Source organism: Nicotiana attenuata, chromosome 8 (assembly GCF_001879085.1).
Source record: "Nicotiana attenuata strain UT chromosome 8, NIATTr2, whole genome shotgun sequence".
In the NCBI taxonomy this organism is placed as follows: Eukaryota; Viridiplantae; Streptophyta; class Magnoliopsida; order Solanales; family Solanaceae; genus Nicotiana; species Nicotiana attenuata.
In genome coordinates this window covers 18,520,639-18,532,148 of record NC_031996.1, presented here as the reverse complement: position 1 = coordinate 18,532,148, position 11,510 = coordinate 18,520,639, and positions in this window count along the sequence as shown.

Sequence of the window (11,510 nt, the reverse complement as noted above, 5' to 3'; positions counted from 1 at the left end):
AGAAAAAATCGAAAGACTAAAATTAATAAAATACTGAAAAAAATTGAAACTAAACACAAACAAATAAATGCAAAGGCGAAACAAAACACATATAAAATCAAAAAGAAAGAAAGAAAGAAATAGTAAAAATGGAAAACTTATCTGACTAATTCTAGGGTTCTGTGGCCTTTACTGATTTCCAGCGACATTTGAATGCTTCCAGTGACAGACTTGGCACGAGGGAGGTGAGGGGGTCGCGTGGTACAATTTTGGGGTCGATTGGGTGAATTAGGGTTCTGACCGGAACTTTGGCCGAAGATTCGAGCAGTTCCGGCAAGATTTTTGGGACGGGGTTTTGGGGGTTGGATAGAGGGGGTCATGGAGACTGTGGGGTGTGAATTTGGGCCGGTTTGGACAAGGTTGTATTTTGGCCGAAAATTTCGATCTAATATTCGAGACGTTTGGCCGGGATTTGAGGGAAATTATGTTGGGGGTTGGAAAGAGGAGGGGAAGATGAGTTTGTGGTGAAATTTTGGGGCCATTTGGAGCTTCGCTGCCGGCGGCGACGATTTCCGGCCGGCGGCGGACGGCGGAGGGACGGTGGTATGCGGTGGCTCAGGGCGGAGGGCGGTGGCCGGCTGGCCGGCGTTTATTTGGGTCTCTGAGGAGGGGGGGGGGGGTGAGAGAGGAGTGGTGAGGGGGTAGGGGGGGTGTGTTTGGACATATATATATTAAGTGATGTGAGCTTCAGGACCGTCCGATCAAGAAACCTAGACGGTCCTGATTGAAACCCACAAAACGACGTCGTTTTGAATATGGGGCAATTGGACCGGGCAGGGTTGTTGGGCTTGTGGTTTGGTCCGATTTTAAGTGATTTTTGGGCTTAAAAAATTGGATTTTGGCCCCAAAATTTGGTCTTTTATTAAGACCATTCTTTTATTTTATTTTTACTCTCTTTTTTTTTTTGTTTCCTTTGTATTTATTTATTTTTTCTGATTTTATAAAATGCTAAAACAAAACAAAGACCTAATTAAACTATTTAACTCCTAAAATTATTTAAAACTCTATTTAAAGATAAATGCAATAATTAACAATTAAAAGTGCAAAGAACTATTTTTTTTGCAATTTCCTTTAAATTTTGTTCTAAAACTAATTAATATCTAATTAATCCTAAAATTGTGAAATTAAATCCCTAAATGCAAATGCATACTTTTTTTGTATTTTCATATGAATAAAAATGCAACCAATTAACACAAAGATTTAACAAAAATTCACAAAAATTATAAAATAATAAAGAAATCAATTATTTGAAACTTTTGGAATAGTTTGCTTAGGGCAAAAATCACGTGCTCACAGTATCAGTTATTTCTAGAAAGTAAAATGATCGATCGGGTCGTTACATTCAGTTCTTATTAACCCAACAAATTTCTACATATATTCTCGTTCTCCTCTATTCGTCGATCGAGGACTTTCAGTTTCCAAATAGTCCTACCAAGTGCCAAGATTAAAGGAATAATAACTTTGTATAATTTGTATATATATTTTAAACAACATTACCTCTTTGGTTGAAAATATTTACTTAGTTTATGCATATACGATACATAACTTAAAGCTGTTTAGTCCAGAGATTTAATGCCTATTAAATATCGTAAAAAGATTATCTCTGGTTGAAAATATTTATTTAGCTGATTATATATTACCAATATATAATTTAAAGTTGTTTTGTTCATTTAATTTTATTGTGGTAAATGATAATGGTTATGATATGCATTGAGCTTAAAGAAAGAAATGAAGATTCATATCACCGATCACAACTTGTTTATTGAGACATGGTTGTTGTTGTTGTACTAAAAATACTGTATCACTCTTTTTGATTGCTAGAGTTAAAAAAAATTATTTCAAATTAAGATTAAGGACTTTCCCCTTCCGAAGAATTAGATTCCCGGGGCAATATTTTACTCCAAAGGAACTTCCTATTAGAAGAAAATAGATATTATTTTTTCTGAACTTATTGTAGACATTAGAATAAATATTAGTTCATCTAAAGTTTAAAATATTAATGGCAATTATAATCTTATCGAGCATACATTGTAGCAAAATGTAACTTTTTCCAACACGGAATTAATTCGAAGAAAAAATACAGCTATTGATGGGCATTTTATGTTTGTTGACTTAAGAATTTTGTTAACTATAATAATGGTGGTTCCAATGCAGTTTTATTGGGCAGGCTTCAAAGCGGATAATAAATAGGGATTTTTTTATTCCTATACACTATTTGAAACTTTATTACCCTTAATGTTCATGTTTAGCTAATTACCCGGCATAAACAAGTTTTGTTTACGAAATATATACAATTCACCTTAAAATGCTCCCAAATCCATTATTTGTGCCTTCAATCAAGGGATTTAGTTACACCCTTTTTCCTTTTTTTCCTCCTTTCTATCCTTTCTCTCCAGATATTCCATTATTTTAAATAGCATACATTTAATGTTCTTCTATTGAATTATATTAACTCTTCTATTGTTTTTCTGCGACCTAATTTTGTTTGGAGTGTTTTATTCGGCTGAAAAATTAAAATCAGCAATCAGAGTAACATGTCTTTTGGTGCAGTTATTGATATGGAAATATTTAGAAACTGGGTGATATTAACGCGAATACAAGGATGAAAGAACATTAAATTGAATTTGGAAAAAATATCTCGTTGGAGAAGGAACTCCATAAATTGCTCAATTGGAAAATAATGAGGAATGTTTTGGTCTATAGATGTCAAACCGCAGGCCTCCAATCCCAATAGTTTAATGTTCTTAACATTGAATCTTGTATATTTTTAAAATTAAGGTTCACCTATTATTTTTTGCAATTTAAGTGAATTTTTACACATAAATTATGCACCGAGTCAAAAGTGTTGGGTTCAGACGAACTAATCTATAACTTATCTCCAACTTTTATACATTATTTCTACACTGTTAAATATCACTACAATATCATACAACTTAAATACAATTTTTATACAAATTTTATACAATATGTCTCTTGTATATTTTGTATCTGATATATACATAGTAAAAACAAATTTCATACATCTAATTATATATTACAACTTATCTACAATTTTCATACATTATTTCTACTTAGTTATATACAACTACAATATCATACAACTTAAATATAACTTTTATACAATATTGTTCAACTTTCATACAATAGTTGAATTAAAAAATATATATATAAACAACAGAATACAATTATACTACAATTTCGTAAATATAATGTATATCATGTCGTCGTCTTCTTCTTCTTCTTCTTCTTCTTCTTCTTCTTCTTCTTCTTCTTCGAGTTTCAATATGAAATTAAGCCAAAATCAAGTCTAATCTTTACCAAAACACCCTCAAAATTGAGATATAAACTCCAAACCATATTCCCAATTATTTGCAACAACACCCAATCCAAACAAATAGTAATAGTTTTTAAAAACCCAAATTCGAATTCAATGCTTCAAAGCTTTTTAATGGCTGTCAATGGTGGAATTATTTTGGGAGAAAGCAAATTTTTAAGATATTAATTTTATAGTATAGTCTTACCCTATATAGAACATAACTGACAAAAAATAAAGGAATATTTATTAAATAAGAAAAGAATTTATAAGCATGATTTTAATAAATTTTAAAGTCCTAAATATTAAGAAAATAATTAAATAATAATTTTGTCTAATATAAAATTTATTTTTATTTTGGTCACTAATATATATATATATATATATATATATATATATATATATATATGCGTGAGAAAATCTCCAACTTATTGCGTCACATTAATTACGTGATAGTTATTACTTATTTTATATATTTATTATAAAATTTTATAATAAATATATAAAATAAGTAATAACTAGCACATAATTAATGTGACGCAATAAGTTGGAGATCTTCTCACGCTACTTTAAATAGAGAATAAGTAATAATAGTACGTAATTAATGTGACACAATAAAATGGAGATCTTCTCATGCTTCTTTATGTAATCTTATTACATTAATAAGCTTAAATAGGCAACTTAACCCTTGAGTAAATGTATACATCACCTTAAAAAATTCTTGCAAATTACTACTGAACAAAAGGGGCAGCTAATATGAGGTTGACGAAGTTAAGATTAGCTATTTTTATGATGTTGATGATGGTGTTAGCTGCACAAGGATTTTCTGATGTTCAAAGATGTGCAAACGCTTGTTTTACAAAGTGTGGCAATAATGTTCAATGTTACAATGCATGTCTACATCGCTGTATTCAACCTCGTGGTATTTATCGTGTTCGTAACTGTGAGCGTGGTTGTCCATCTGACAACACAAAAAATGACAAACAGCAAACTTGTTTTTACCATTGTTTCAACAAGTAATATTTGTAAGTTGGAAGTTGTCCTGAATCTCTAATTATCAGGACATGGTTTGAAAAATACGAATCTCATCATCTAATGAGAATACGATATAGATTTATTACTATTATATAATGATATTGTTCTTGTCGTTCTCCTTAAATAAAAATATCATGACCCAATTCCCACCTTTAATGGTGATGGTGTCCAACACTGCTGTTAGACAAGCCAACAATCAATCAACATGCCGACCAACAGTCCATAAATATTTTAGAACAAATGATGAAATAAATAAGCGAAATTGTTCTATTTTTTATGATAAACTACTGACAATATCTTCAAGGTTAGTATATGATCAAAATATAAGAATCGAATATCGTAACAAAAATGCAACGAAGAACAAAGTCTAAGCCCCCAAAATCCGGTATCACAAGTGCATGCTGGATTACACAATACTACTACAACAACTGTCAGGAATAGGAAATAGAGAAAATATAGTAAATGAATAGGAAAGGAACTCCGTGTACTGCGGATCGTAACCTGGAATGTAGCTCATCACAAAGTTTCCTCAACAACTGCGCCTACGTGCCTGTATGACCACCAAATGTACATGTCTCAGTATCTGCACAATTAGTGCAGAAGTATAATATGAGTACATAAATTAATGTGTACCCAGTATGTATCTAGTCTAACCTTGAAGAAGTAGTGGCGAGTAATCGATATTCACACTTACTAGTGGTCCAGTAAATAAAGTATAATAAAAGTAGACAGGTATGAAGCATAGCAAATAGCGGTGAAACAGATGTATGCATATAACATAGTCCTCAACCGAAAAATAAATACGATATCGTCGAATACCGAATACCACCTCCAACAAAATATAAATGACCAATATCAGGTACAAACATCAAATCCGAGTCAGAATACTCATATATGCGCTGATTACCCATCGATATATTATGCACGATTTTGCCGAGTCGAAACGGCCCGATCCCATAATTCTTAGAACTGTCGAGGTGAACGGTCCGGTCCCATAAATGTATCTCATAATCCTGCCGAGGAGAACGGCCCGCTCCATAAGAGTGTGTCCCATGATACCGCCGAGGTCATCCGCCCGATTCATAGATGCATCTCATAACACTATCGAGGAATGAAAGGACTGATCCGTAAATGTATCTCATAATCCCATCGAGGCAAACGGCCTGATCCCATAAGAGTAGTGCTTAGGTGATTAGCCCAATCCTATAAGAATAGTGAAACTTTCGACGGGTCATCACCCCAACTCGCAAATATATGTGTGGATTAAAAAATTAAGAAACTTCCCAAAAAGAAAGTACAAAACGGGAGTAATACATAAGAGAAAGTATCATTTTTGCGGCTAAACAGGTAGCGCGCCAAGTTTCTAGAATATCAAATCTCGATACTCTACGCAAGTTTAGTCTCAGGCTAAAACATGCATTAAAATATTTGAACATGTAAGAATAACTCAAGCAATACAGTTAAAGCATGGTGTGAGTCTAAGTCTACCCGGACATAAACAAGAATCTAGCATACACACGGACGCTCGTCACTTTATACGTGTGTAGATCCTATTACACATTGCATGTTGCAAATCCGAATGTTGGAGATTTGTTTCTTAGGTTTATAGGCTATGGTTTAAGTAAAGATCTTCAAATAGGTTGTGCTATCAGGCTTATATGGATTGGGATTACATGGGATCACTCATGGGCATGTGTATGGTGAGTTCATACAATGATTGACAGCTTTGGAATGACTCTTGGCACGTTTGAGGGCGAACGCATGTTTAAGTCGGGGAGAATGTAACGATCAGACCGATCTTTATGAGCATTTGCATTCCGTTTGATGGTTCGAGGGCATATGAGTAGCTTCGCATGATATATTATGACTTTTGTGTATCGTCGGTTTTAGTTTTCGGGTGATTCGGAATTGATTTGAAGGAATGATTCTCATTTTAGAAGCTTTAAGTTTGAAGAATTGACCAAGTTTGACATTTGTGTATTTGATCGCGGATCAGAGTTCTGATGATTCCGTTAGGTCTTGATGGTGATTTTAGATTTAGGCGTATGCCCGAATTTGCATTTGGAGGCTTCTAGAAGGTTATGGTCATAATTGGCGAAAGTTGGCAAATTAAAGGTTTGGAAGGTTCATAGTTTGATCGGGAGTTGACTTTGATGATATCGAGTTCATATTGCTGTTCTGGGAGTTGGATTAGGTTCATTTTTTCATCTGGAACTTGTGTGCAAAATTTGAGGTCATTCCGAGTTGATTTGTTATGGTTCGGCATGAGTCTTGGGAGTTGAAAGTTCATTAATTTTGATTTGAGGCGCGATTCGTTGTTTTGATATTGTTATGTGTGATTTGAGGCCTCGAGTGTTCGAAAGGGGTCCCAAAGGGGCCGGGTGAGTTTTGAGGTGTCTCTTTTTGGCGTAGTTGGTTCTTTACTGGTTCTGGTGTATTAGGCCTTCTTCGTGATCGCGAAGGTAAGGACATGATCGCTTAGAGCTTTGTGAGCAGTTGGTTGTTTATTCATCGCGTGCGCGATAGGTGAACCGCGTTCGCAAAGTCTTAAGAGGTTGTTCTTTTCGTTCGCATGTGATGGTTCGCGATCGCGGGTAAGCGGGGAGCTGGGGACTTCTGTCTTTGCGTTCGCAAGGTCGTGGGCGTGTTTGCATAGTTGTGGAACCTATGCTCATCGCATTCGCGAGGGTTATGCCGCAAACGCGAATCATGTTTTTGGGCTGAGTTCATTTCTTTCCATCTTGATCGCTAGGGTACAACCGCGATCGCGTAGGGTACTACTGGGCATTGCATATAAGTACTCTATTTCGGACCTTGAGCTCATTTTATCACATTTTGACTTGGGAAGCTCGAATTTGGGCGATTGTGGAGAGGATTTTCATCACATGGATTGGGGTAAGTATATTGTACTCAGATTTGACTATATTACATAATTCCATCTTCGCTTTTGGCATTTGATTGATGATTTCAAAAGAGAAATTGGGGGTTTTTGTCTAAACTTTCCTAAAGTGAATAATTGAGTTTTGAACATCTATTCGGAGTCGAATTTGAGTGAAATTAGTATGGTTGGACTCATATTCGAATGGGCTGTCGAAATTTGTGAGTTTTGTCAGGTTCGGAGGTACGAGCCCGGGTTTAATTTGATTTTTTAATTAAAGATTTAACCTTGGGTATCTTTTCCTATAGAATTATTTGCTATTTTGAGTTGCATATGGCTAGTTTCGAGCCGTTCAGGGGTTGATTCGCGCGGGATGGCATTTCTAGATTATTGTTTGGCTTGCTCGGTGTTTGATTTAGCTTGTTCGAGGTAAGTAACATCTCTATAATTGGATTTGAGAGTAATTATCCCTGAGAACTATGATGTTTACGATAGGTATGGGGTGACCACATGCTAGGTGACGGGCGTGTATACGTTCACCGAGGTATTCATGATCCGGGTAGTTCTTAGGCTATTATGTGTCTTGTGTCTCTATCATGCTTTTTGATATCATGTTTTCTCCATTGGTATGACTACGTGAGTTGTTATTCATGCTAGAAATCATGTCTAGGCTATCTGATTTATGTTTGAGACCCGATATGGCTATTTTGCCATGTTGAGCTAGTTGCCTTAGTCGTAGTCATACATGCTATCTCACATGGTATTGGTGTCTTTGTACGTGACACGAGATTGAGTTCTATTTGAGGCACATTGTGATATTCCGTATTCTATGATTGGATTATTTTTATCTGAGCGGATTGATGACTGGTGTTGGTTGTAGAGCCGTGTTGTGAGTTATGTTGGATCGGGTTGCACACCAAAACATGTATATTGTTATTGAGGTGACGCGTATGCCAGACCTCACATTAGGCTAAGTATTACTGATTTTAAGGCTACACGTGCACAAGTCCCCACAATTGGGCTATATGATTATGATTAGCGCTTGGGGAGGATCCGTCCCTTCGGAGTCTGACATACCAGCAGTGGGCGCATGCACAGTGTTATATATATGCATTTTAGATGAGGCATTTATGCTAGGCACCCATACAGTGTTGAGTGTTAATGTGTGTGACGGCGGGGGCCTTGTGCCAGGCACTGTGAGCATGCTAAGTGTGGTTATTCTTAATGGTTTCACTGTGATGACATTTACTTGACATGTATATTTGACAAGTAGGCATATAGATGTACTTTTCCCATGCTAGACGATAGTATGACATATGATGACTTGACATGTATATTTGACACGTAGGAATAGAGATGTATTTTTCTCATGCTAGACAGTATATGACATTGATGACTTGGCATGTATATTGACATGTAGGCGTAGAGATGTACCCTTCTTCATGCTAGCTGCTAAACAAACAGGCTTATCTGATGTTGTAAATGGGAAAACACAGATCCTTTTTGATAAACTCACATTTAATTGATTTCAGTTGTAAGATTTGTACTTAGACTGTTATACTTGAAAAACATGTCTACTTTCCCGTAACTGTGAACGAGCTAAGCATAATACCTTTTAAGTTATTCACTTTTATTGTCTCCATTATATTATTGCGAGTTATTATTGGCTATTGGTGTTGGACTCTGACCTTCTTCCGAGCTCGTCAATGCTTTCAACCTAAGGTTAGGTTTGTTACTTATTGAGTACATGAGTAGCACATTTCTGCATCTTGCGTGCAGAGCTTGGAGATGATGATGTTGTGTATGGCGGGAGCTGGCATTGAAGATGTATCTACTTCCGGATATAGCTACCGCTTGTCCTTGGTAGCTTTAGATTCGTAAGTTGTTTATGAACATTCCAAACAGATGTTATATTTGTTGTCATATCAGCTTTGCAAATCTAAGTCTTAGTGGCTCAAGTCTTGTACTACCAATCCTTGGGATTTTGTATAGAAGTTCAGTTATTTTACTCATTAACTCTTATTATTCTAATTTGAGTTGTGTTGAATGTTATTTGGCTTACCTAGCGGGTTGGGTTAGGTGTCATCACGACTAGATGAATTTTAGATCGTGACATTCAGACAGTAGTTGTAGTAGTTTTATTTATTCTATTAGTTGCTTGTGCACTTGTGACACTGGATTTTGAGGCTTTTTAGTAGATGTTCATGATTGTATTTTATATTTATATCGTTTCGCCTTACGTTTTTTTCCATACTTCGTGACTGAGTAAGAATGAAATTATTTCTTTTCACGGATCCTAAATCTATCTCCACTTATTTATTTAAATTCTTGATTTTAAAAGTCTTATAAATGGAAGTTTTGTGGATAGTTTAATGTTGGCTTGCCTAACGGTAGAGTTGGGCGCCATCATGTCCTAGGGTTAGAATTGGGCCGTGATAGCTTGGTATCAGAGCACTAGGTTCACATAGGTTTCATAAGTCATGAGCAAACCTAGTAGACTCTTGCGGATCGATGCGGAGACGCCCATACTTATTTAGGGGGTATAAGGTGTTAGGAAACTTCTCTTTCTTCATTTTCTATTGTGCTATAGATGTTGTTCTATGTCTAAATCTTTCTTTTATTCTTTCACAAATGGTGAACATGCACGATGGCATCAACCGGCAAAAAACTACTCCCCCGGTCGTTAGAGGTAGAGGCAGAGGCCGAGGCAGAGCCAGAGTTCGTGTTGGGGGACAAAGGCATTTTAGAGTTACCACAGTGGCACCACCAGTGGATCCGGTGGAGGATCCTATTATGAAGGAGAAAGATGAGATACTTGCCGTCAAGCAGGCTCTAATAGAGTTCATGAGTGCGTCGGGCTTCCCGAAGATCATGGGCCATGTGTTGCGATTCATGGACTCTATGACTCAGGCCCGAATATTTTCAGTGGACCCAACCACATCTCAGGCATGAGGGGGAGCACACACCCCTACCGCTCATGTGTTAAGGCACACTGCTACCATTTATTAGACCTAAGGGGTACCACTTGCAGGCAGATTTCAACTGATTGTAATGGCTAGGGCAGAGACCAGGCCGACTGCAACTGTTGAGCAGAAGTGGTTGGACAGATTCAATCGGCTTCATCCTCCCCACAAGATTTCATTGACTGTTTCCGGAAGAGGCTGCATAATTTGGGACTAGTGTAGTCCAACAGGCTAGACTTTACTACTTTTCAGTTAGAGGGGAAGGCCCGTAGATGGTGGCAGGCTTATCTTACGAGTAGGCCAACAGGTTCACCTATCTTGACTTGGGATCAGTTCACGCACATATTCCTGGAGAAGTATATTCTAGCTTCATAGAGGGAGGAGTTACGGGGTCATTTCGAGCTGCTCATGTAAGGTCAATTGTATATGATCAACTATGAGGCAAGATTCACTAAGTTGTCTCATCATGCAGCTATCATACTTCCCACAGAGGTAGAGAGGGTAAAGAGGTTTATTGCAGGCTTGCACTATGGGATTCAGGTTTCTATGGCTCGAGAGGCAGAGTTGGGGACTTCTTTCCTCCAGGTAGTGGAGATAGCTCTAAGGATCGAGCATATCCGCATGGTAGAGAGTTCACGTCGAGGGATAAGCGGCCTTAGAATTCTAGTGGGTTCAGTGGGGGCAGAGGTCAGGTCATGAGGGGCTATCCTAGAAGGCCCATGTATTCAATACCACTGCATGTTTGGGTTGCTCTAGCATGGCCTTATTTCAGCGCCATTCTAGAGAGCACCTACCGTCCACCAGCTATTTAGGGTTCCTCCAATGGATACTCAGGATATAAGGGCCAGATCCAGTCAACAGTTTCTTGCACTGAGAGATTGTTTCGAGTGCGAGGAGCTTGGTCATGTGAGGAGGCTTTGTCCCAGGCTTCTGGGCAAGGCAGTGCAGCAGGGCCATCAACCTATGATTACTGCACCAACTACCACACTGCCCGTCCGGCCGTCTAGAGACGGAGGGCAGGGGTCGCCCTAGAGGTGGAGGCCAATCAGGTGGCACTCAGACTAGTTTGTATGCCTTTCCAGCTAGACCAAAGGCAGTAGCCTCCGGCGATGTGATCAGAAGTATTATTTCCTTCTGTCATAGAGATGATTTGGTACTATTTGATCCAGGGTCTACCTATTTCTATGTCTCTTCTATTTCTTCTCCTTATCTAGATGTATCTCGTGTGTCCTTGGGTTTTCCTGTATATGTGTCCACGCTGATGGGTGATTTTGTTGTTGTG